This window comes from Corythoichthys intestinalis, chromosome 11 (assembly GCF_030265065.1).
Source record: "Corythoichthys intestinalis isolate RoL2023-P3 chromosome 11, ASM3026506v1, whole genome shotgun sequence".
Lineage (NCBI taxonomy): Eukaryota > Metazoa > Chordata > Actinopteri > Syngnathiformes > Syngnathidae > Corythoichthys > Corythoichthys intestinalis.
In genome coordinates this window covers 55,140,700-55,164,788 of record NC_080405.1, presented here as the reverse complement: position 1 = coordinate 55,164,788, position 24,089 = coordinate 55,140,700, and the positions used below count along the sequence as shown (strand labels likewise).

At 40.2% G+C, this 24,089-nt stretch overlaps 1 protein-coding gene across 1 annotated transcript in view; it reads left to right on the top strand.

Moving 5' to 3' along the window:
- Positions 1–1,029: 1,029 nt before the first annotated feature.
- LOC130923705 (polycomb group RING finger protein 3) overlaps positions 1,030–24,089 on the top strand; it is a 60,576-nt gene continuing 37,516 nt past the window's right edge. The window contains exon 1 of the mRNA XM_057849620.1: positions 1,030–1,165. The gene's annotated coding sequence lies outside the window, so the exon portion shown is untranslated. The remainder of the gene's footprint in view (positions 1,166–24,089) is intronic.

The following is a 24,089-nucleotide window of genomic DNA, read 5'->3' as shown; positions in this document are numbered from 1 at the left end:
TTGACTGTATTTATTCGTCTGGGCTTTATTCAATTTTATCTTAATGCATTGCCAAAATGTATATGATCGGGGGAAATTATCGGGAATGATTGGAATTGAATCGGGAGCAAAAAAAAGCAATCGGATCGGGAAATAATGGGATCGGCAGCAGGGCCGGCCCAGGCCATTTGGGGGACCTAAGCAAAATAATGCAAAGGGGCCCATATTTTTGGCCCACCATTTCGTCACAGTGTACTGTGAAACCCATACATGCAATCCAACCTGTACGTCCATATTTTGTATATTAATCAGATTTAGTTGCACTGCATACTTCAAACTTCTCCCTTACCAAATGATTGTCAGTACTTACAGTAGATAGTGCCAACCTTTTTGTAAAAGAGGAAAAAAAGAAGTTATGGAAGAACTTTTATTTTTTTAAGCTTGTAATCAAGTATCAAAACTCACAAAAATCAAATAAAGCAAACTGTTGTAAACAAAATAGAATATAAATTAAACAATTGCCAGATTGGGACCCCCCTAGTGGTCAGGGGCCCTAAACAGCTGCATAGTCTGCGTATAGGCTGGGCCGGCCCTGATTGGCAGATACTGAAACTAAAACGATCGGGATCGGATCGGGAGCAAAAAAACATGGTCGGAACAATCCTAATAAATACCGGTCGTTACAATATATGTGAAGTATTCAATTTATAAATACATGTAAATAAGTACCATTTACATCTATTTAAAAAAAATGCTTTGGTTTTTTTTCTCCAAATTTTACTTCGCGGTTTTTCACTTTTTGCGGGGGGTTCTTGTCCCCATTATCCACGAAAAACGAGGGATTTTGAGATTAACGTATGGCAAATCGTATCAGGAGCTACCTAGAGGTTCCCACCTCTAAACAATATGCTGTTAGTTTTATTTAAAATAAATAAATGATATTTCAAACAAAAGGACATTAGTTTGATTCAAAACAAATAACATTTCCAAGTTAAAAAAATAAATAAATCCAAATTTCACCCCGTCCGCCCCCACTACCGGCGCAGTGCGCATGCGCCGCTCTTGGAGCGCTGTGCTTCGGCCTGTTCCGCGGCCGCTCGGTCATTTTCGCCTCTTTGTTGTACTGAGAGTGGATTTAACTCGGAACCGTTCCACGATCCGGCTGACTCCGACGCTCCTTGAACAGGTCAGTCGGTGCTCGGGCATCCGTCGTCTCCTCCACCGGCACTCGTGCCACTTACCCCGGCGTCGGTGGACGGTTTCGGGTGCCGGTTTATACCCCCCTTCGCTCTCCTTCCTCCACCTCCTCCCCGATTTTAGCATGGCTTTCCGCTGCCTGCTACCAGGCGTGCTATCCATACGTGTTGTGAGAAGAGAATGTGTGTGTGAGAATGTGTTTGCGGATCGTATGGTGGCGCCGGGCCCAGCAGTTGCACGTTGGCTTTGAAGCAGGTAGAAGGTGGGGAAAGGCAGGCAGACAGGCTCGGTGCTCGGCCGGGATGCACGCGGTGGTCCTCCCCGGGACTTGGGCTCGTCTGGCCGGCGTGTGTCTTCCTGTTCTCTCGCTCTTCTGCAGTGATCTTTCCTCTCGTAGGCCCGTCACTGAAGTTGTTGTGTGGAGCTTCTACATGAGGTTCGGATTAAACGTGATGATAGGGGGTTATTAGGTTTTAGCACTCTTACCAAACTCGTCTTTTTATCTGATTTTCTTGTGTTTTATATGTGTGTGCTGCTGTTGTGAAGACATTGTGCGCGGGGGGAGCACACACTCATGAGCCAACAAGTCTAACAGTTTTTTTTGTGTTGATGTCGGGTTTGTGATGCTAACCGTGCTAACTTGACGTGAGCAGTTAGCAAAAAAGGTTGCAGGATTAGTTGTTATGATGTCATGTTAAGCACAAATGCTAAAAAAGACCCCTTTTATTTGTTTATTTATTTATTTTAACAAGCAAAGGTCTTGTTAGAAATCGTATTGCTGACGTCATTGAACAATCACAAGAGTCCTCTTTAAAAGTCTTCAAAGAAGTTGTAACCAGGCAATTTGGTTGTTAGCTTAGTTTAGGTGTTCAAAGAAAAAAACAGTGGTTGTTAATGTTAGCATTGTTTTTAGCATTAGCCTAGACTTTTGAACATTGACCAGTCAGCATTAAGGGAAGACAATTGGATTCGGATTCTACTCGAGTCACAAATTTGATGAGTCGTAACTCGACTTGGACTTGAAGAAAAAAAAAAACGCAGACTTGGACTTGACTCCCTTGAGCTGGGAGGGTTTGCGACTCGACCCGACTTGAATCGTGAGACAATGACTCGAGAATTGACAAGCTGACTCAAAAAACTTAGAACGTAGATTGGTTCCCACCTGCCAGTGATCTGCTTGGTCGCCTTGGCTGCCTTCGCCACGCCCTCACAGAACAAACTGTGACTCGACAACCTTTTGACTTGAAACGACTCGTCTTTACAAACTTGTGACTCGGCTTGACTCGTCATGACCTGGACTTGACTTCTCTCGTAAAACAATGACTCGAGACTTGACAAGCTGACTCAAAAAAATTGGATCGTCGCCTTGACTGCTTTCGCCACGCCCTCACGTGACAAACTACAACCCGACTCGACAACTTTTGACTGGAATTGACTCTACAACTTTTGACCTGACATGACTCGTTTTTACAACCTTGTGGCTCGGCTCAACTCGACATGAGCTTAAGGCTCGATTTGACTTGTGAGGCAATATCTTGAGATTTGACTGGATTGACTCGTGAGACAATGACTCATGACTCGAAAAGCTGACTCCAAAAACTTGGATCGTAGATTGGTTCTCATCTGCCAAAGATCTGCTTGGTCGCCTTGGCTGCTTTCGCCACGCCCTGACATAACAACCTGCGACTCGACCCGACTCGACAGCTTTTCACTTGACTCGACTCTACAAGTTAAGACTTGACATGACTCGTTTTTAAAACATTGTGGCTTGGCTCAACTCGACATGAGCTCAAGACTCGTCTTGTGAGGCAATATCTTGAGACTTGACTGGATTGACTTGTGAGACTATGACTCTAGAAGCTGACTCAAAATCTTGGATCGCAGATTGGTTCCCACCTGCCAGTGATATGCTTGGCCCTCACGGAACAACCTTTGACTCGACTTGACTGGACAACCTTTTGACCCGGTTCTACAAATTTTGACTTAACATGACTTGTTTTTACAACCTTGTGACACTGCTCGACTCGTGAGACAATGACGCATGACTCGAAAAGCTGACTCAAAAAACTTGGATCTTAGATTGGTTCCCACCTGCCAGTGATCTGCTTGGTCGCCTTGGCCTCTTTTGCCACGCCCTCTTGTAACAACCTGCGACTCGACCTGACTTGACTCGACTCGTCTTTATAACCTTTGACTTGACATGACTCACCTTTACAACCTTGTGAACAGGCTCAACTTGACATGAGCTCGAGACTCGACTCGACTTGTGAGGCAATAACTCGAGACTCGACTCGTGAAACAGTCACTCGAGACTATGGTTTGGCTTCGTTTAAAATTTAGCGTTTCCGATTCTGACTCCATGTTTTGATTCCAGTTCCAAACGATTCTCAATTCCGATTCTTACAAGAGGCAGGGTAAAAAAAAATGCAGGGTAAAAAAAAATTGCATAGTTTATATTAAAGTCTTAACTTCTTGACGATTTTTTAAAAATTAAATGAACTTCTTACAGGGTTAATTTTAACTTGTATATAAATATCAGTCTTTGAACTCGAGTAATTTTTTTCCACTCAGGGGTCAGGGCATCGAAACAAGGAATCAAAATTTAAAAATTCGAACGATTCCGGAAGCATCGGAGTATTAGGACTGGTTCCCATCGATGTTCGATTCTCGATGCCCAACGCTACTCGAGACTCGACAAGCTGACTCAAAAAACTTGGATCGTAGATTGGTTCCCACCTGCCAGTGATCTGCTTGGTCGCCTTGGCCGCTTTCGCCACGCCCTCACGTAACAACGACTTGACATGACTCGTTTTTTCAACCTTATTGCTCGGCTCAACTCGACATGTGCTCAAGACTCGACTCAACCCGGCAATAACTCGAGACTTGACTGGATTGACTCGTGAGACAGTGACTCGAGAAGCTGACTCAAACAAACTTGGATCGAAGATTGGTTCCCACCTGTCAATGATCTGCTTGGCCGCTTTTGCCACACCCTCACATAACAGCCTGTGACTCGACCCGACTCGCCAACTTTTCACTTGACATGACTCGTTTTTACAACCTTGTGACACGGCTCGACTTGACCTCGAAACTCGACTCGACTCGACTTGACATGACTTTGTGACTTGACTTGCCCACAGCAGGTAAGACTCAGGACTTGTGACTCAGATCAGTGTGACTCCTGCAATTGTCTGATTAGTGGTGTGACAATATATTAGTGCTGCAACAATTAATCGATTAACTCGAGTATTCGATTAGAAAAAAATATTCGAATTAAATTTTGTTGTTTCGAGTATTCGTTTAATAAAAGTGGCGTTGTAATGGTTTATTTTGAAAGTGTTGGCATTTAGTTTTATTGATTTAGGGTGGATACACTGCCCTCTGGTCTGCCTCTGTTCACATGGCTGAATCCAACTGCTCCCTGTTAAGACGAACGTAAGCTAAGTTTTTGTTTGAGCTGTTTTTTCATGCATTCAGAATTTAGTTTATTGGTATATTTAGCCATTTTTGTGGGAATATGTGCCTGAACCATTAGTTAAGACCATTGTAAAAAAAAAAAAAAAAAAAAAAGACTTCAGCATTTTATAGCATTTAAGCTAGCGGACTTTTTCTATGCAAGTTTAGCCAAATGTTCTTTTGTTGTACATAGATCCTCATAAAAAAAAAAAAAAAAAAAAACATTTGAGGGTCAGCTGAGGTATTTTAATTTTTCATGTTCCTTATCCGATTACTCGATTATTCGAACTAACTAGTCCATCGATTAATCGACTACTAAAATATTCGATAGCTGCAGCCCTACAATATATCGATATAGTAATATTTTGTGATACTAAGTGATTGATTGATTGATTTAATTTATTTCCAAAACATGCATCACATTATGGATTATACAAGAATACAAACAAAACATAAGACTCGAAAAGGAGTAGGAAGAAGTAAAAAACTTATGACTCCTACCCCTTTGTCCGCTAAATAATCATCAGCATGAATCAGACAAAACAAATACAATTCACAACAGTTCAATAATGCCTAAAGAACAATGGTTGGCATCACTCAACATTTTCTCAACATAAATACTATAGTTCATTTTTATAATTACTAGGGGTGTAACTGTGCCCAAAAATCTCGGTTCGGTACGTACCTCAGTTTTGAGGTCACGGTTCGGTTCATTTTTGGTACAGTAAGAAAATGCAAAACATAAATGTGCTAGATGTTTATTACACACCTTTGTGCTTTCAACAACAGGAACATTAGCCTATACAAAGCTAGAATTCTGCTAAAAAAGTAGCGGGTATTTAAAGATAATAATCCAACAACAATTTGCCTTTCAGACCCCGCATATTGGTCAGCTTTCTTTCTGAAAGAAAGAAGAAAAAAGGAGTCCTGTGCTAGAGAGAAAAGCAATCCATATGACAAAGATTTTAACATGTATTTTACAAATGAAATGCCCCAATTAATCATTTTATTTTCTTATGAACGGTTTTCAAAAGCTTTATTGGTGGATTTTCTCAAGTTAAAGCGCCACAGTCACAGAAATTAATAAAATTAATTGTGTAAGCAGGATCTGTGTATTATTCTTATTATTTAATTACAGGTGTCATTTCAATTTATGTTATTTGAATGGGCTATTATTTATTTTATTATGTGTTTATATTTTACAAATGTGATGTAGTATTCATTTATATTGTATATTTTATGTTGTATAACTTTAGTTCCTATGTGAATATTAGTTCCTTCTTGTTTTGTTGTGGTAGGAGGGTTTTGTATTGAACACGGGGGCTGTGTTGGTTATTATTATAGCAGAGAAGACAGCAGTAAATCAACAAAGACAAGTCAACTGTGCTCTGATCTACCAATCAAGAGATCTGATGGACTCAAAAGTGGGTTACGATTGCATGTTACAGTAGTTTGAAAATCGACCGGCTCCACCGTATTTTTACACGAGTGACTTCCGGTCTGCCCGATCCTAGCCACCGGTAGTAGTATTGACGCAGGAGGGTCGCGTCTTGCATCAAATAATAAACTCTGGCGTTCTTTTCGCCTGCGTCGCGTTGAGCCGCTTCTGGGACGCGCCTAACACGCGGCCGCACTACGACTGGTGTGCATTGGCTAATTGACTTTAACGCCCGCGTTTCACTGCGTTCTCGCGGCGGCCATGTTGTCGCGCCGTTGACGTTTCTGGGTTATACTGTCCTACCGTGCTGGTCCTAATTATAGTAGAGAAGACAGAGTAAATATAATCTACACAAAGAAACTGTAATCCGATCGACTCACAGCCTCGAAAAGTAAGGGTTACATTACGTTAGAAACTCGTTCGGTACGCCTCCGTTCCGAACCGAGCACCACGTACCGAAACGGTTCAATGCAAATACATGTACCGTTACACCCTTAATAATGACAGATAACAAGATGTTTGTATTTTCTCTTAAACATGGTCAAATTAGCGCTTTTCTTTAGGTCCTCAGTAAGTTTGTTCCACAAGTCCACACCACAAATTGAGGGACAAAAGCTCTTTTTTGTTGTACGGTGATAATGCTTTTTGAAGTTTAACTCCCCTCTCAGATTATACCCTTCTTGTCTATTTGTAAACAAAACTTGTATATTTCCAGGTAATGGGTTTTTCTGTGTCTTAAACATGATGAATTTGACTTGATCCAGTAATTTAACTGCTTGGATTCCAATAACAGTCGATTTGTATGTTCAAGGTATTTAGCCTTGAAGTGCTCCCGCCAAGAATCAATAAATCGTTTTTAAAAAGATGTTACTGTTTGATTAAGGAACCAAATGGTTGCAGCCTTAATTTTGGATTAGAACAATATTTTCCACTAGAATCGTGTCTTTGTTAACGCATTGGCTGCCATTGACGGCAATAGATGTCTAATTCATTTTGACTGGGAGGGTCAAACATTGCTCATTCGCCCGTACTGATGTGCAGCGCCGTCACTGCTACTCAAACATAAGCACCTCCTGTAGACTTGCTATTAATTTTAGGGCATTTTCAGGTCACTTCAATGTTAACTCATTAGCTGCCATTGACGCTAGGCGTCACAATTCTTTTTTTGAACAGGAGGGGGCAAATTAACATTTGGACGTCTAGCGTCGTCAATGGCGGCCAATGAGTTAACAGGGAAGTGATGGCACTCAAACATGAGCGTTCAAAGCCGGTGTCTTTAACTCATTGCCGGCGTTGACAACGATAGATGTTAAATTAATTTGAACTGAACCTGTTGTACCGAACCTTGACGCCTGTTCCGTGACACGCGTACCGAACCGTGACTTTTGTGTACCCGTACACGGCTAGTCATTTCATATCGTTTTAACGATATACACTCACCGGCCACTTTATTAGGTACACCAGTCAAACTGCTCGTTAACACTTAATTTCTAATCAGCCAATCACATGGCGGCAACTCAGTGTATTTAGGCATGTAGACGTGGATTAAGACAATCTCCTGCAGTTCAAACCTAGCATCAGTATGGGGAAGAAAGGTGATTTGAGTGACTTTGAACTTGGTATGGTTGTTGGTGCCAGATGGGTTGGTCTGAGTATTTCAGAAACTGATGATCTACTGGGATTTTCACGCACAACCATCTCTAGGGTTTACAGAAAATGGGTCCGAAAAAGAAAAAATATCCAATGAGCGGCAGTTCTGTGGGCGGAAATGCCTTGTTGATGCCAGAGGTTTGAGGAGAATGGCCAGACTGGTTCGAGCTGATAGAAAGGCAACAGTGACTCAAATAACCACCAGTTACAACCAAGGTAGGCAGAAGAGCATCTCTGAACGCACAGTACTTTGAGCTTTGAGACAGATGGGCTACAGCAGCAGAAGACGGGCTACAGCAGCAGAAGACCACGCCGGGTGCCACTCCACAACAGGAAACTGAGGCTACAGTTTGTACAAGCTCATCGAAATTGGACAATAGAAGATTGGAAAAACATTGCCTGGTCTGATGAGTCTCGATTTCTGCTGCGACATTCGGATGGTAGGGTCAGAATTTGGCGTCAACAACATGAAAGCATGGATCCATCCTGCCTTGTATCAACGGTTCAGGCTGGTGGTGGTGTAATGGTGTGGGGAATATTTTCTTGGCACTCTTTGGGCCCCTTGGTACCAATTGAGCATCGTTGGAACGCCACAGCCTACCTGAGTATTGTTGCTGACCATGTTCATCCCTTTATGACCACGTGTACCCAACTTCTGATGGCTACTCTCAGCAGGATAATGCGCCATGTCATAAAGCTGGAGTCATCTCAGACTGGTTTCTTGAACATGACAATGAGTTCACTGTACTCAAATAACCTCCACAGTCACCAGATCTCAATCCAATAGAGCATCTTTGGGATGTGGTGGAACGTGAGATTCGCATCATGGATGTGCAGCCGTCAAATCTGCACCAACTGTGTGATGCCATCATATCAATATGGACCAAACTCTCTGAGGAATGCTTCCAGCACCTTGTTGAATCTATACCACGACGAATTGAGGCAGTTCTCAAGGCAAAAGGGGGTCCAACCCGTTCTAGCATGGTGTACCTAATAAAGTGGCTCGTGAGTGTATATCATCATATTCTATATCACTAATTGTAACACCCTTAAAGAGTAGGCGGTGAGAAAGTGGGTATAGCCTGTTTGTAGCGGTTTACTCTCGGGTTTTTTCAATTGTTTTGACCTCTAGTGACCCCACCTGACACCCTTTTGTCACCGTCCCGGGGGTCACTACCCAGGGGGTCAGCAGGTTAACAGCCTGTCAGGGGGACTCCAGCCATTTAGCAGTGCAACAGGTGGAAATTGACAGCTAGTTGGGATACAAGACAAAGCTATTGATTGTATTATCGACTTTTTGGAAGCTAATTGTGTTTTCCTGGTGCCTCAACTAACACTTTTAGTTGACAAAGCTTAGATTTGAGAAAAGTTTCTATGTTTATATCGAGGATTGTCCTGCTAGCCAAATGTGTACCCGACAGCTTAACCCTCTACGGCCGATGGATGTGCCGGCGCGTCCTGTGCCCATGACATTTTACAAGCCATGTTGAATGTCGCCACACTAGCCAAGAGATCGTCACTGACAGTTAAAATGACAATGAAGTAGGGCTGCAGCTATCGAATATTTTAGTAATCGAGTAATCGACTGAAAATTCTATCGATTAATCGAGTAATCGGATAAAACAAAACTTTTTAGGTAAAGAGCAATTATAAATATACATGAGAAAACAAGACATTTCATCTAATATTGAACCATTTTCAGTCAATCAATGTCTTTATTTTCAATGTACATTGTTGAAAACAGCCAACAATTGCATCTCAGATGTGACTAGAATAAAAAAATAATAATTAAATTAATTAATAACTAATTTACTGCTTTCACTCAAAAAACTTTTAGATCTCATATATATATATATATATATATATATATATTTATTTCAAAATTTTAATTTCTATATATTAAAAATGCGATTATGCTTGATAACACGCATCACTTAAAAGTTAGGTATTTTTCCCACGTGTTTCAATTGATTTTCCTTTTGTGTCAAGCTATTTTTAGCTAAGTTTTAAGTTAGTCTAAACTGTAAATCCAGATATTTTGAGTTTTTGCAGTGTTCAAAATGAATGTATTGCAACATATCAGGTTATAATATGGAGGGGAAATTTGCATGCGTTCCTGAATGCACCGCGTGACGTGCGGAGGTGACGTTGCAATCTAACGAAGCGGGTGACTCTTTGTCAACGTTACAGTATGATACCTGCTGTATTGGAACACATTAGGGACCAGTGCTACTTGGTGTTTTATCCAGCAATGACTACTGAGCTAAAATTGACAGTTAGCTTGATTAAGTTTTTATTTTACATCCTCATCACTCAACAGCGCTACAGTTTTTCCAGATGAAATAAAGTCTGCATGTAAGACACGTTAGCCACGCATCGACAGTGGTCATAATAGAAACCTTGCCCTCCGCAGGGCTAACGTTGCGTAAGCGATTAGCACTGAGAAGTCTACTGCTTCAAGATGGCGGCTGTTTACGAACGCCGCTGACTCTGTCATTTCGCATCTAGTTCAACATACATGTTATATCTATAAGACGCATCAGACGCTACCTGCTAGTGCTATCACGTAGCATCATGCGGGCTAGTTTTTAGCTACGTCCGCGTAGAGTGTAGCGGCTGTTGGATGCAGTAAAGTATTTTTCTATTGCTTCTTCCTCTACGCACGTGACATCAGCGTGTTTCCCGCATTGAAAGTAGTCTGGGCAAAACGTGATGCTTAGAGCTGGCAAAATTAAACGATTCCTTGAGGTGAATAAAATTACTCGGATCAGTTTTTAAACTCGAGTTACTTGAGTTGCTCGAGTATTCGTTTCAGCTCTACAATGAAGGTTTTGGCCAGCAGGGGGCTGTACTGTGCACATGAAGCCTAGAGTAATGAATCTTTTGTCGAACTGATTTGCTGGAAAGCTTCGAGGGTTCAGGAATTTTCATTTGGCCATCATTACCGGACACATCATTTTCAGAAGATCGAAATCTGGTAGAAACATCGTGTTTTTTAAATGTTTTTATTTATTTTTATTCTTAATAAATATTGGGACAGTGGTCAGTAAGCCTGTCGCTAGGCATGTGCCGGTATGACATTTAGACAGTATGATACCTTAAGCAAAATTACCGCGGTGTCATGTTATTGCAATTATATCTCTAAAATGTGTTATTTTGAGATTTTCCATTGAACAGGATTTTTATTTTTCACAACGTATTTCACTTTCAGTCAGGGGCAAAAATCAGACTTCAGATTTGAAAGAACAAAAATTATCGTGATAAATATCGATTTTGACCAATAAGAAAACTTTTATCGTGACCAGGGCTGCAGCTATTGAATATTTTAGTAATCGAGTATTCTACTGAAAATTCCATTGATTAATCGAGTAATCAGATAAAACATTTTTTTTTTTTTTTTAGGGAAAGAGCAACTAGTTGAATGACACCTGTTTTATATTTTGAGAGGGTCTGGATCGCTTTCACCGGCACTAACTAACTTTGGAGGGTGACAGGAACCATGCCACACAAAAAAAACTATAAATGTGCTGACTGTATTACGGCATACATCACTTCTGCCTTTCCCTTCAGTTATAAAGATGGCGCGAATGCTGTAAAGATGACAGAGCAACAAAAAAGACAAAAAGTTTTGTCTGAGAAGGGGAAAAAAAAGAGCTACCAGCATATACAACTTTCACTAAATGGCGTGAAACCCCCCCCAACCAAACTCATCAGAGAAAATTCCTCAATCAATTCTTAAAATCGAGTTACTTGAATTACTCGAGTAATCATTTCAGCTGTAGTCATTTTGGATCAAATTAATGCTTTTGATGGGCTCTTATTAGCAGAAAACAAAAATTGCGTTGAGTTTCTCACATATTTCATATTCTCTGCTATGCTAGCTTTCAAATGACTCTTTAAGCATTGTGATTTTTTATTTTCAAAAAATATTTTTCATTGTTATTTTTAATATACTGTCACTTCCGGACTGTAAGACACTACTTTTTTCCCCTCATTTTGAATCTTGCGGCTTATAGTCCAGCGCGTCCTATTTGTTGATATATTTGGGTTAATAGGTAGCACTTCATTTGACAGCGGCGTCATAGGACTGTCATAATTATGACATGAACCTGTCATGGGTATTAATGAATTTTTATGACTGATGTCATTAAGGCTAGGTTCATACTACAGGTCTTAATCCGATTTTTTGCCATATGTGTTTTTTTTTGCGTGCCCGTTCAGACTGCCTTCGTCCATTGAGACTGTTCAAGTACCACGCATGCGCACGACTAATTCGCAGTCCGTGATGCGCTCAGGAAAGAGACCCGCATGTGCAGAAGCATCAAAACCAATTACACATGCTAGCTTTATGTCATTCCAGAGTAGGGATGTCCCGATCCAGGTTTTTGCCCTTCCGATCCGATCCCGATATTGTTTTGCACTTCCGATCTGATACCGATAGTCGCCGATACCGACCTATCTGAGCATGTGTTAAAGTTTAAAGTTATTTAGCCTCCTTACTTAGTTGTCAGACTCATGTTGAAAAGGTTTTAGTACCCTTGATAACAACTAGCCAGCTGAATTAGGTGAGTTTGAATAACACACAACGGTTGGTAACAAGAAACTGACCTGTTTATTCAGTGACAAACACAAAACATTTTAAATAACAAACAGAAATGGCATAGTCAGTCAGTAAAACGTGCAAATAATATTGTAAACTGTCTTAAAAAAGCAAAACACACCAACAACCTCAGTGGAAAATCCCACAAATCCCCCAGGCTATTAGATGCTTTTAATATTTCGTGCATTAGTTACAAAAATTGTATAAAAAGCCTCTCTGGTTTAAATAAACGACTATTTCAGTATCAAGTTAACGTTTTAAAACGGTAAATAAAATACTCAAGTCCCCATTCTGTATCAGCACCTTTAAACTACATTCAATTCATTTAATTTTGCGAATCAACTGTTAAAGTTGTTAAAATTGCTCCCGTTATTCCATAATTTCCCTTCTGTCTACTTTCGACACGTGAAAGTTTTAAAACTGTTTTGAAGATAGATTCAAGTCAAGATTTTGCCGATTTAGGAGTATTTTAGATAAAAAGTTAATTAGGTTCGCTTGGATGGTTCACAACAGCCTACTAGGGAAGTCTCCTGCTTTAAGATGGCGGCTGTTTACTAACGCATCTTGTTTTCAATACTTCAATGTTGCTAACGCGGTCGAGTCTGTCGTGTAGCATCTGGTTCTATATACATATGATATCTATTATCTCCAGTAAAACGACGTTGACGTAGTTTGTTGCGGCTATCAGCAGAAGTCAGGTATTCTTGTTTTTTTATCCAGCGGCATGAGTTGAGCTAAAGCCGTGAGTTGAGCATTGGCATTACCCGAGTCTAAGACAAGTTATGTTTACTTTCGGGACGCAATGTGGTCAGTTCCTCATTGCGTCCTGAAGACCGTGCTGTGTATTAGTTCTGCTTTACTTGACATATTTCAATAATCGGAATTTGGATGTTTGTGAATCGTTCTCGAATCTTCAGCGGCCGAATCGCGTGTTGGATGGTGCGTCTTTACTCACGTGAGCTAATGGCTCGTCATCCAGAATGAATTCTTCGGCAATGACTCTTGTTATTCCCTGGGCTTTGGCACTGTCGAGTACCAGTTTGTCACGCATAGCAAAAGTTTTTGCCAGTGTTAGTTGCATAGGACCTTTCTTTTTGTCTTCGGTTTTCTTAACATACTCCTCATATTGTTTGTGGTGGTATTTCGCTAAATGCTTGATTAGGTCGGTTGCATTAAAACGTCTTACAGCTTTACCACTACGCTTGACTTTATTGTGGCATATGTTGCTCTCTGCCTCTTCGTCTTTGTCGTCCTTTAAGGTGAAATGGTCCCACACAGGTGACATTTTTACCGATAAAGTCTCTCGTTAAATTGGGAGACGGTAATGTAAATGTGGTGTGTTGAAGGTGTGCCGCAAAATGCGGACCGGATTTTAGGGAAACCAAAGCAAAAACTGGGATGGATTATGTAAAAACGGTGCGCAGGAAAACCCGGACCGGAGTTTAAAAAAAAAACTGGATCGGAAGTCTGGATCGGAATTTTTCCCGTATTCCGATCCGATACCGATGCGCATTATTTTGCCCATATCGGCGTCCGATCCGATCCAAATATCGGCTCGGGACATCTCTATTCCAGAGTGATCATATTTTGATTTCCAAAAAGAGGACACAAATAACAGACATGAATAATCCCCGTTTAGCCTTATATTCAAAGTTTATATGGACTGATAGAACGGATACACGCACACGCATGAGCCTTGAGGTGTGTGCGTGAAATGACATAGGTGCGTCAGTTTGCCCCGACTTGGCCATGTGCGCAATAATGAAATATTGCTCATTCGGCGCCCAGAATAAAAATCGAAAATTGTAAGGCTTATTCTTCTCATTTTATTTTTTTATGCCCGTGGTCTGGCCCGCTTCATGCTTAAAAGCAGAGTTCAAGCTAGGCGCTAATGCCTACATGGCTGCCATCCTACGTGCCTCTTGCTCTTTGCTGACGTAATTGTTGCACGAATTCCGATTTGGGACTCTTGACAGTTCAGACCGCCAGTCACATTCTGAAAAAATGTGGCCCAGATCGGATTTGAACCACATACGAAAGTGACTCAGATCGGATTTGAAATGGTCCACTTGTTTGTCCTGTTCAGACCGTCAAGTTAAATGCCTGACTCGAGTCGGAAAAACACGAAAAAATCGGATTCGTGCATTAAGACCTGTAGTATGAACCTAGCCTAAGTGTCATTTGGCAAATTTTGTCACTGACTCCATTTATGTCCAGCTCGGATCTTTTACATCGATTCAAAAGTGAAATCATTTGCCGGGTGATACTGTCATAAGCATTCAACAATGCTCATGACAGTGTCATGTCTCATATTACAGTGAGGACAGCTGCGGCTTACAGTCTGGTGAGGCTTATCCATGAGCAAAAGCCATTTTCTTGTCAAATTTGGTGGATGGCGGCTTATAGTTAGGTGCACCTTATAGTCCGAAAATTACGGGGGCTTGTGTATTTTATTTAAAAATAAGCATTTATTGCATTTGAATTTTTGCTTTATTACTTTTTTGAGGCATAATCAGTAATTAAGTTAATTGAGTTACTACTTAAGTTACCGTAATTTTCGCACTATAAGGCGCACCTGACTATAAGCTGCCACCCACCAGATTTGACACAAAAACGGTATTTGTTCATAAATAAGCCGCACTGGACTATAAGCCACAGCTGTCCTCACTGTATTATGGGATATTTACCACAAAAGATTTTAACTGGTAACACTTTATTTGACAGTGGCCTCATAAGACCAAATGAACCACCACGAAGCTTTGGCTGCAAAGCTTCATTGCTTCAAGAAGCTTCATTTGGTCTTATGATGCCACTGTCAAATAAAGTGTTACCGTCATCACTGCTTCCTCGGAGGAGACAGTCAACCTCTGCTGTCAACACTGCTGTCATCCAAAATGCCTCCTAGCATGCATTGCATCGCTACAGATGTAAATGACAATCGAAATTCATGTTCTGCGCTAATTTCTTCAGTTACTGTTCTAGTTGTTTCGTTGTTGTTCCGGCAAATGATCTCACTTTTGAATGAATTTAAGATATCAGAGCTGGAGTTCATGACATAATTTGCTGGATGACACTTAGTGACATCTGTCATAAGCACTTAGTAATGCCCATGATAGTGTCATGTCATAATTATGACTGTCTTATGGCGGCTGTATGACGCCATTATCAAATAAAATGTTATCTATGAACCCAAATAAATCAACAAATAAGCCGCACTGGACTATAAGCCGCAGGATTCAAAATGAAGGAAAAAAGTAGCGGTTTATAGTCCGAAAATTACGGTAATTTGTGACAACAGTGATTACAATTTACAAATACTGTTTTGAACACATATTCACAGGCTTAAAAGCTCAACTTTAAGCTGCGTACGACAGTATGAAAAATGACTTAAATAGCATTATTATGTGAATTCGAATCATATTTTGAGACGATTTGACTATAAACAACAATTTGGCAAAGCGCAGATGATGACAAATTAGTTTTTTAATCTGCCGTTTAGCCACGCTCTAGCGTCCGCAAATGGAGGATGACCTCGGCAGGGTCATGAGTTCATCTGATTTAGAATTCAGCCCATTGAGGGGGAATTACTCAGAACGAGGAAAATGCGACGAAAAGAGCCGCAAAATGTCATTGTTTCAGTCTCTCTACTACAATATTTTTACAGGATATTCTTTTTATCCAAGTATTTTTCCACAATTGCTAAATAAATGGTATGGTCATGACAAATAATAGTCTTGTGTTGAATGGAATATGAAATATTAAAAGTGCATTTATTCAGTACGACATGGCAAAATTACTCCATAATGGTCAAAACTAACGACTTTCTTGCAACTCCCGAACGATATTTTATGCCACCGGAGTTAGTGCGGCTTTTGTCATTTCCCTGCCCCGGCTTCGGAGAGCGTAAACAAACCAGGAGAAGTGACAGCTAGCCGACATGTCAACCTGAACCAAGTGACGTCTCACTTATATTCGCTTTTCGAAGCGAAAAATCACACAAAACTACACGGGATCATGTCACACGGCGGCAGGGTTGTCGGTTGTCTTCGCCGATCGTCAACCCGCCCAGCGGCAAGCAAGTTAGAGCTCCTCGTTCCCCTGCTGTGGGCAGGAGAGCTCGTTTGCCGGGGAAGCAGCTGGAGACAAGCCGCGATCGGCCGAGTGGCATTCACGGTGGACAAGGAACATGTCAGCCACAAAATGCAAGCCACCTCCGTATTAAAACGTGTGCCATCATCCCAGTATTTGACATATACAAAACAGAATGTTTACTCACTTCCTCCAATGGTCCCACGGTTGTCGCACACTTGTTTTGGCCGATCTCGGGGTGAACGGTAACTTTCTGAAACCCAAAAAGGCTCACCCACATCTCCCTGGTGCAGCTACAAAATCCTGCAGCCGTTTGGTTGGCGTCATGCTAAAAATAAACGAATTAATCCGCAAAACCAGCTGAATCCGTAGTCTATCTGCATAATATAAGGAAATGCTGTATTGTGAGATACTGACCCGGGTGACTTCACATTCGCATTGTCCCATACCCGAGACTAGAGCAGGAAGTCGCTCATTTTCATGGCGCGGGATTCAACAATTGAATACCGTATTGGCCCAAATATAAGACGGCCCTAATTATAAGACAACCCCCTCTTTTTCAAGACTCAAGTTTGAAAAAAGACTTTTTGAACACCAAATTAATTTTTATACAGAAAATAATGACAGTACGTCTGAAACAAATGATTATAACAATATATTTGAGAGAAATAGCATGTTATTTTGCCTCATTCGAATCTTAATATCTGAACATTTAAATATGTAAACTAAAGTGCAATCACATTCGTAAATGAATGGCTTCGAACTGCAATAACCTTCAACGTGAGGTCTAACTTTAACTGTAGTCTTGAAACAAATCTGAATAAGGAAAAACATTGCATTAAAATAATGCAAGTTGGTTAAACTTGAGAGTAGCTGAGATCTGTCATGACAGAACTAGGGCTGTCAGAATTATCGCGTTAACGGGCGGTAATTAATTTTTAAAATTAATCACGTTAAAATATTTGACGCATTTAACGCACATGCCTCGCTCAAACAGATTAAAACGACAGCGCAGTATCATATCCACTTATTACTTGTGTTTTTGGTCTTTTGTCACCCTCTGCTGGCGCTTGGGTGCGACTGAGTTTATGGGTTTCAGCACCATGATTATTGTGTAATTATTGACATCAACAATGGCGAGCTACTAGTTTATTTTTTGTTTGAAAATTTTACAAATTTTATTAAAACGAAACATTAACAGGGGTTTTAATATAAAATTTCTATAACTTGTACTAACATTTATCGTTTAAGAACTACAAGTCTTTCTATCATGGATCGCTTTAACAGAATATTAATAATGTTAATGCCATCTTGTTGATTTATTGTTATAATAAACAAATAACATACTTATGTACAGTATGTTGAATGTGTATATTCGTTAGGGGTGCACGATATCCATTTTTTGAAACCGATACCGATATCGATAACTTCCTGCTCCTCAAGGCCGATACCGATACGATAACTGATAATATATACAGTGGGGAGAACAAGTATTTGATACACAGTCAATGGGGAAACCCATTGGCAATGTATCAAATACTTGTTCTCCCCACTGTATATATAATTCTTCTATGTATATTCACATGAGTTTTTGAACACCTGTAGGTCAAAAATACTAGTGGTTGATTCAGCATAGATTTGCCTTTGATCGAACCAGAATTTTCATGATGACATGAACACATTATAATGAACACAAAAAAAAAGACAGTTACAAAGCTTTGCATACTGGAAAAACAGGAGTGGAAACAAACGGACACATCCCAATCCGACACGGTGCCAAAAATATTATTAATAGGGCCAATAATATGCTATGTTATCGGATTTATTGGGATGACGTCATAATTCCTATTATTGGTAATTATCGTGCACCTCTAATATTCGTCGTGTCTTATCTTTCCATTCCAACAATAATTTACAGAAAAATATGGCATATTTTATAGATGGTTTGAATTGCGATTAATTACGATTAATTAATTTTTAAGCTGTGATTAACTCGATTAAGAATTTTAATCGTTTGACAGCCCTAGACAGAACATTACTCCTCAAGTTCAGCATTCGCTGCAATGATATCTGGCGCCATCTAGCGTCGTGAATGGGTATAATGTCTAGACCGCAAATATAAGACGACCCCCACTTTTTCAGTCTTATTTCAATGCAAAAAACACCGTCTTATATTCGGGCCAATACGGTATATCAAACGATCGCTTCCACACAAATCCAAGCGGTCCATTTCATTTAGGAGCATAAAACACCGCGCGAAATATGAAATAAACATGCTTTTTGGTGTCATACGCACTTTAAAGGGATCCTCTGTTTTTAAGACAAGTAATTCTTAAAAGATACATGTTAGTATGAGTTATAATAATTTGATATTAAAACCCCTCTTAAAGTTTTTGTTTTAATAAAGTTTGTAAAATTATTTTAAGTGATAGGTCGCCATTCTTGTTACGTCGCAGTGCGTGATGTCACTGGTCCCGTTGCGGAAATCCCAACGTGTCACTCGTTAGCTTTCCCAACCTATCGTCAGTTCTACCCTTCCTATTTGAACCAGATCTGAAAAGTGAAGAGCAGGACAGCAGTGTCGGTCGTTCACAAGACGAGCTTCAGGGAAAAATGCGTGTAGCAAATACCTGATAAGACAAAAGTTGAGCAAAACTGGTGATGCGAGAGAGTCCTGTTGGGAAGTCCGGTTGGGAGCGAGAGTGTACGCTGTCCGGTTTTATTAGCAGATATTCAAGGTAAGCATATTGCGTTTTCAAACTTATCCCAATATAATTATGTAGATTGTTAGCATCCAGAGCTGTCGTGTGCTTACAGTACAGGCCAAAGAGCACACCTTGTGTAATCCATGTCTTGTACATTGTAACACGTGGTAGCTAGGATACGTGTATAAAAGTACCAAAAAGGGGAGAGGCTTCCACTTATGCACATTTATTCACAAAAAATAATATTTCCACCTTGACCACTCTTCACTCGGGAGCTCAGCAGTACGCAAACACGCGTTCCTGACGAACTCCCAACATTGTTGTAAGGTCCACGTCAAAGTCACTGTCGTCACTGTAGCGTGCCATAGTGCTTTAATTATTTAGTATGATTTTGGGAAAACTCCCACGAAGAATAGTCAACAAAAAAGATAGCAATAGTAATCCAAATCTACGTTTTTTACTCACGCGAAGATCCAGGAATTAGACCGATCCCATGGCAATGTCGCAGCCATGATTGGGCCGTCGATTCCACAAAATAGACTGATCCGAAAAGCCGCTGTGGGACCGACGAATCAAAAAAATGGACAGATCCGAAACCAATATTGCAGACGCGGTGGGGCCGTCGGATCCAGAAAATAGACGGATCCCTTACTTGACTGAGGATCCAGGAAAAATGTTCGGGCGCTAGTTGTAAGGCGTGGTGGGTATGATGCGTGCATACAGGGACCAAAAAGGGGGAGAACCTTCCACTTATGCACATTTATTCAGTAAAAATAATAGGGATGCAGCTATCGAATATTTTAGTAGTCGATTAATCGATGGTCTAGTTAGTTCGAATAATCGAGTAATCGGATAAGGAACATGAAAAATTAAAATACCCCAGCTGAGCCTCAAACGGTATAATTAAAAAAAAAAAAAAAAAAAAAAGGTCTATGTACAACAAAAGAACAATCGGCTAATTTACAAAGAAAATGTCCACTAGAATAAATCCTATAAAATGCTAACGTTTTTTCACAATGCTCTTAAACAATGCTTCAAACACATATTCCCACAAAAACGGCTAAATATTAAAGATGGATCGATCGGGTCCGATTACGTCATTTTCAAAATATCGGAATCGGCAAAAAAAATATCGGACATGTCTTTTTTTAATATATATGCATTTTTTATTTAAATCGTTTTCTAATTGTATTTAACGTTACAGACAAAACGTCTTACACTCATCCAGAGTAGTTTTAGCTTAAAGTAGGGTTATCAAATTTATTGCGGTAATTAATTTTTTTTAATTAATCACGTTAAATAATTAACGCATGCGCTGCACGACCCACTCACACATTGTCGCGTTCAATCTATAAGGACGCCGTTTTACCTATAGATAGCGCTAAAAGGCAGCGTATAATGAGTAGAGAGAATTTTGACAGCCTTTGGAGCCATTCTTTATGTGGCTAAAGCCTTACAATACCTCTCTCGGCAATTAAAAATAACGTGGGAGGCAATGTGGGAAAGAAAGGTAGTAGTTAATCATTTTCTTAACACCCTATGTTCTTTCCCAACGCAGAGAAGATATATCAATTGGTGCCCCTACGCACAGTCATGGTTGCACTTCCCATTATGCATTTGGGCAGAAGTTAAATGGCTGCAGTATCATTTACTGAAAGCTCAACAAATACACTAGATGGCAATATTTAGTCACAATATACACGGTCACTTTAATCATTTAAGAACTACAAGTCTTTCTATCCGTGGATCCCTCTCACAGAAAGAATGTTAATAATGTAAATGCCATCTTGAGGATTTATTGTCATAATAAACAAATACAGTACTTATGTACTGTATGTTGAATGTATATATTCGTCCGAGTTTTATTCATTTTTTTCTGAATGCATTTCCAAAATGTATATGATCGGGAAAAATTATCGGGAATGATTGGAATTGAATCGGGAGCATAAAAAAAAAAAAAAAAAAGCAATCGGATCGGGAAATATCGGGATCGGCAGATACTCAAACTAAAACAATTAGGATCGGATCGGGAGCAAAAAAACATGATCGGAACAAACCTACTAAATATAGCAATAAACTCAATTATGAATGCATTAAAAAATATTAGCTCAAACTAAAACTTTGCTGGTGTTGGTCTTAACAGGGAGCAGTTGGATTCAGCCACGTGAAAAAAGAGGCAGACCAGGGGGCAGTGTATCTTCCCCAAATCATTGAAACTAAATGTAAACACTTTCAAAATAAACCATTACAACGCCACTTTAATTAATCGAATACTCGAAGCAACAAAATTTAATTCGAATATTTTTTTTCTAATCAAATACTCGAGTTATTCGATTAATCGTTGCAGCACTAAAAAAATAATAATTCCACCTTGACCACTCACTTCACTCCCCTTGTTTCCATTTGACTGGAAATTGCATCCAAAAGCAGCACATCGTGGCATTTTACTTCGCGAGTTTAGGCAGCAATAAGCAATTGTTGAACACGCTACACATTTGGAAAGATACCAATGACGTCATCACTGCGAGCCCGCAAACCGTGGCGCCAACTAACGGTCAAAATATGGACTAATATGGACTAAATATTATAAAATATTGCCATTAATTTAACATTTTATGTGTTTCTAACAACATATTTTAGTACAAGAGAACAATTGTGGTTTATTAGAGCCTACATGTATTTAAGTTAGAGGATCACTTTAAGGCAAAACACTACGGCGTTTGTCCACCGCCGTTACCAAAATCGACCAAAGCTGTAAAGTTACCAAGTGTTGCTTTAACCCCAAAAATTCAGCCGATTGCTGATTTCGTAAGCCGATATCTGCACCATCACAAATGCGGGAACAGTTAACCCCGGTTCTGAGTGAATACGTGTTTGTCTTCGTATCTGAAGCCAAGCCAAAGCTTCCTCACGAAGAAGAAGGTTTCCTCCTACTCCCGCCTGCGGCCGAGCATACAGCAGCCCTTCTTCAGTTTGTGCGTGTGTCTCCAGCTGGATGCCAAACTACAGCGAAGCCAAACACTTCATTGGCAACAGGGAAGCCGAAAGGAGCTCTTTGTCACACCAGTGTGTGTGTGTTTTCTCTGGGTGGTTTTGCTTGTCTTGTAAGTAAAATGAGTTCATAAAATAATTAGGGACGACAAAAGTGAGTACACCCCTTAGTGAAAGTCAATATTAACATTAGGGCTGCAGCTATTGAATATTTTAGTAATCGAGTAATCGACTGAAAATTCTATCGATTAATCGAGTAATCGGATAAAACATTTTTAGGTGAAGAGCAATTATGAATATACTGGACTGTCTCAGAAAATTAGAATACACAATATTCTAATTTTCTGAGACAGTCCTGTATATTGTTCTATGTAAAGGACGTCAGCCAAGGTCGGCCCCCCACATTTTTACCACGCCAAATCTGGTCCCCTTTGCAAAAAGTTTGGACACCCCTGCTTTAAATGGTGGATTAATGTACAGGACTGTCTCAGAAAATTAGAATATTGTGTATTCTAATTTTCTGAGACAGTCCAGTACATGAGAAAACGACATTTAATCTAATATTGAACCATTTTCAGTCAATCAATGTCTTTATTTTCGATGTACATTGTTGAAAACAGCCAACAATTGCATCTAAGATGTGACTAGAAAAAAAAATTCACTGCTTTCACTCAAAAAACTTCTAGATCTTATAAAAAAAAAAACGTCTTACCTAAAAATGTAATTACGCTTGATAACACACATCACTTGAAAGCTATGTGTTTCAATTTAATTTCCATTTGTGTCAAGCTATTTTTAAGTTCTAGTTAAGTTTTAAGTTAGTCTAAATTGTAAGTACTGATAGGATTTTGAGTTTTGCAGTGTTCAAAATAAATGTATGATACCTGCTGTATTGGAGCACATTAGGGACAGTTAGCTTTATTATGTTTTCATTTTACACCCTCATCACTCTACAGCGCTGTGTTTTTACAGATTAAATAAAGCCTGTATGTAAGACACGTTAGCCATGCATCGACTGTGGTCATAATCAATAGAAACCTAGCCCTCCGAAGGGATAACGTTACGTTAGCGAGTGACAGTAACATTATATTTATTAGCAATGAGAAGTCTACTGCTTAAAGATGGCGGCTGTTTACTAACGCTGCCCATACGCGGCCGAGTCTGTCATTTCGCATCTAGTCCTAAATGCATGCGATACCTATGAGACGCATCGGACACTACCTGCTACCACACTAGCATCCTGCGGGCGTAGTTATTAGCAACGTCGGCGTATTTTGTAGCGGTTGTCGGCTGCGGTAATTTAAAAAAAAATTTTATTGCTTCTTCCTCTACGCACGTGACGTCAGCGCGTCGTCCCGCATTAAAAGTACTCCGGGCAAAACGTGATGCTTAGAGCTGGCAAAATTAAACGATTCCTCGAGGTGAATAAAATTACTCGGATCAGTTTTTAAACTTGAGTTGCTCGAGTATTCGTTTAAGCTCTAATTAACATACAGTACAACATGTCAACTGTCAATATTTTGTGTGGCCACCACTATTATGCAGAACTGACTTTACTCTCCTGGCATGGAGTTGACCAGAGCTTCACAGGTTGCCACTGGAATGCTCTTCCACTCCTCCATGACAACGTTGCGGAGCTGCCGGATTTTTGAGACTTTGCGCATCTCTACCTTCCGCTTGAGGATCCCCCAAAGATGTTCTTTTGGGTTCAAGTCTGAAGACATGCTTGGCCAGTCCATCACCTTTACCCTCAGCCTCTTCAGTAAAGCAGTGGTCATCTCGGAGGTGTGTTTGGGGTCATTGTCATGCTGGAACACCGCCCTGCCACCCAGTTTCTGGAGGGAGGGGATCATGCTCTGCTGCAGTATTTCACAGTACATGTTGGAGTTCATGTTTCCCTCAATGGAATGTAACTCTCCAACACCTGCAGCACTCATGCACCCCAGACCATGACATTCCCACCACCATGCTTGACTGTAGGCAT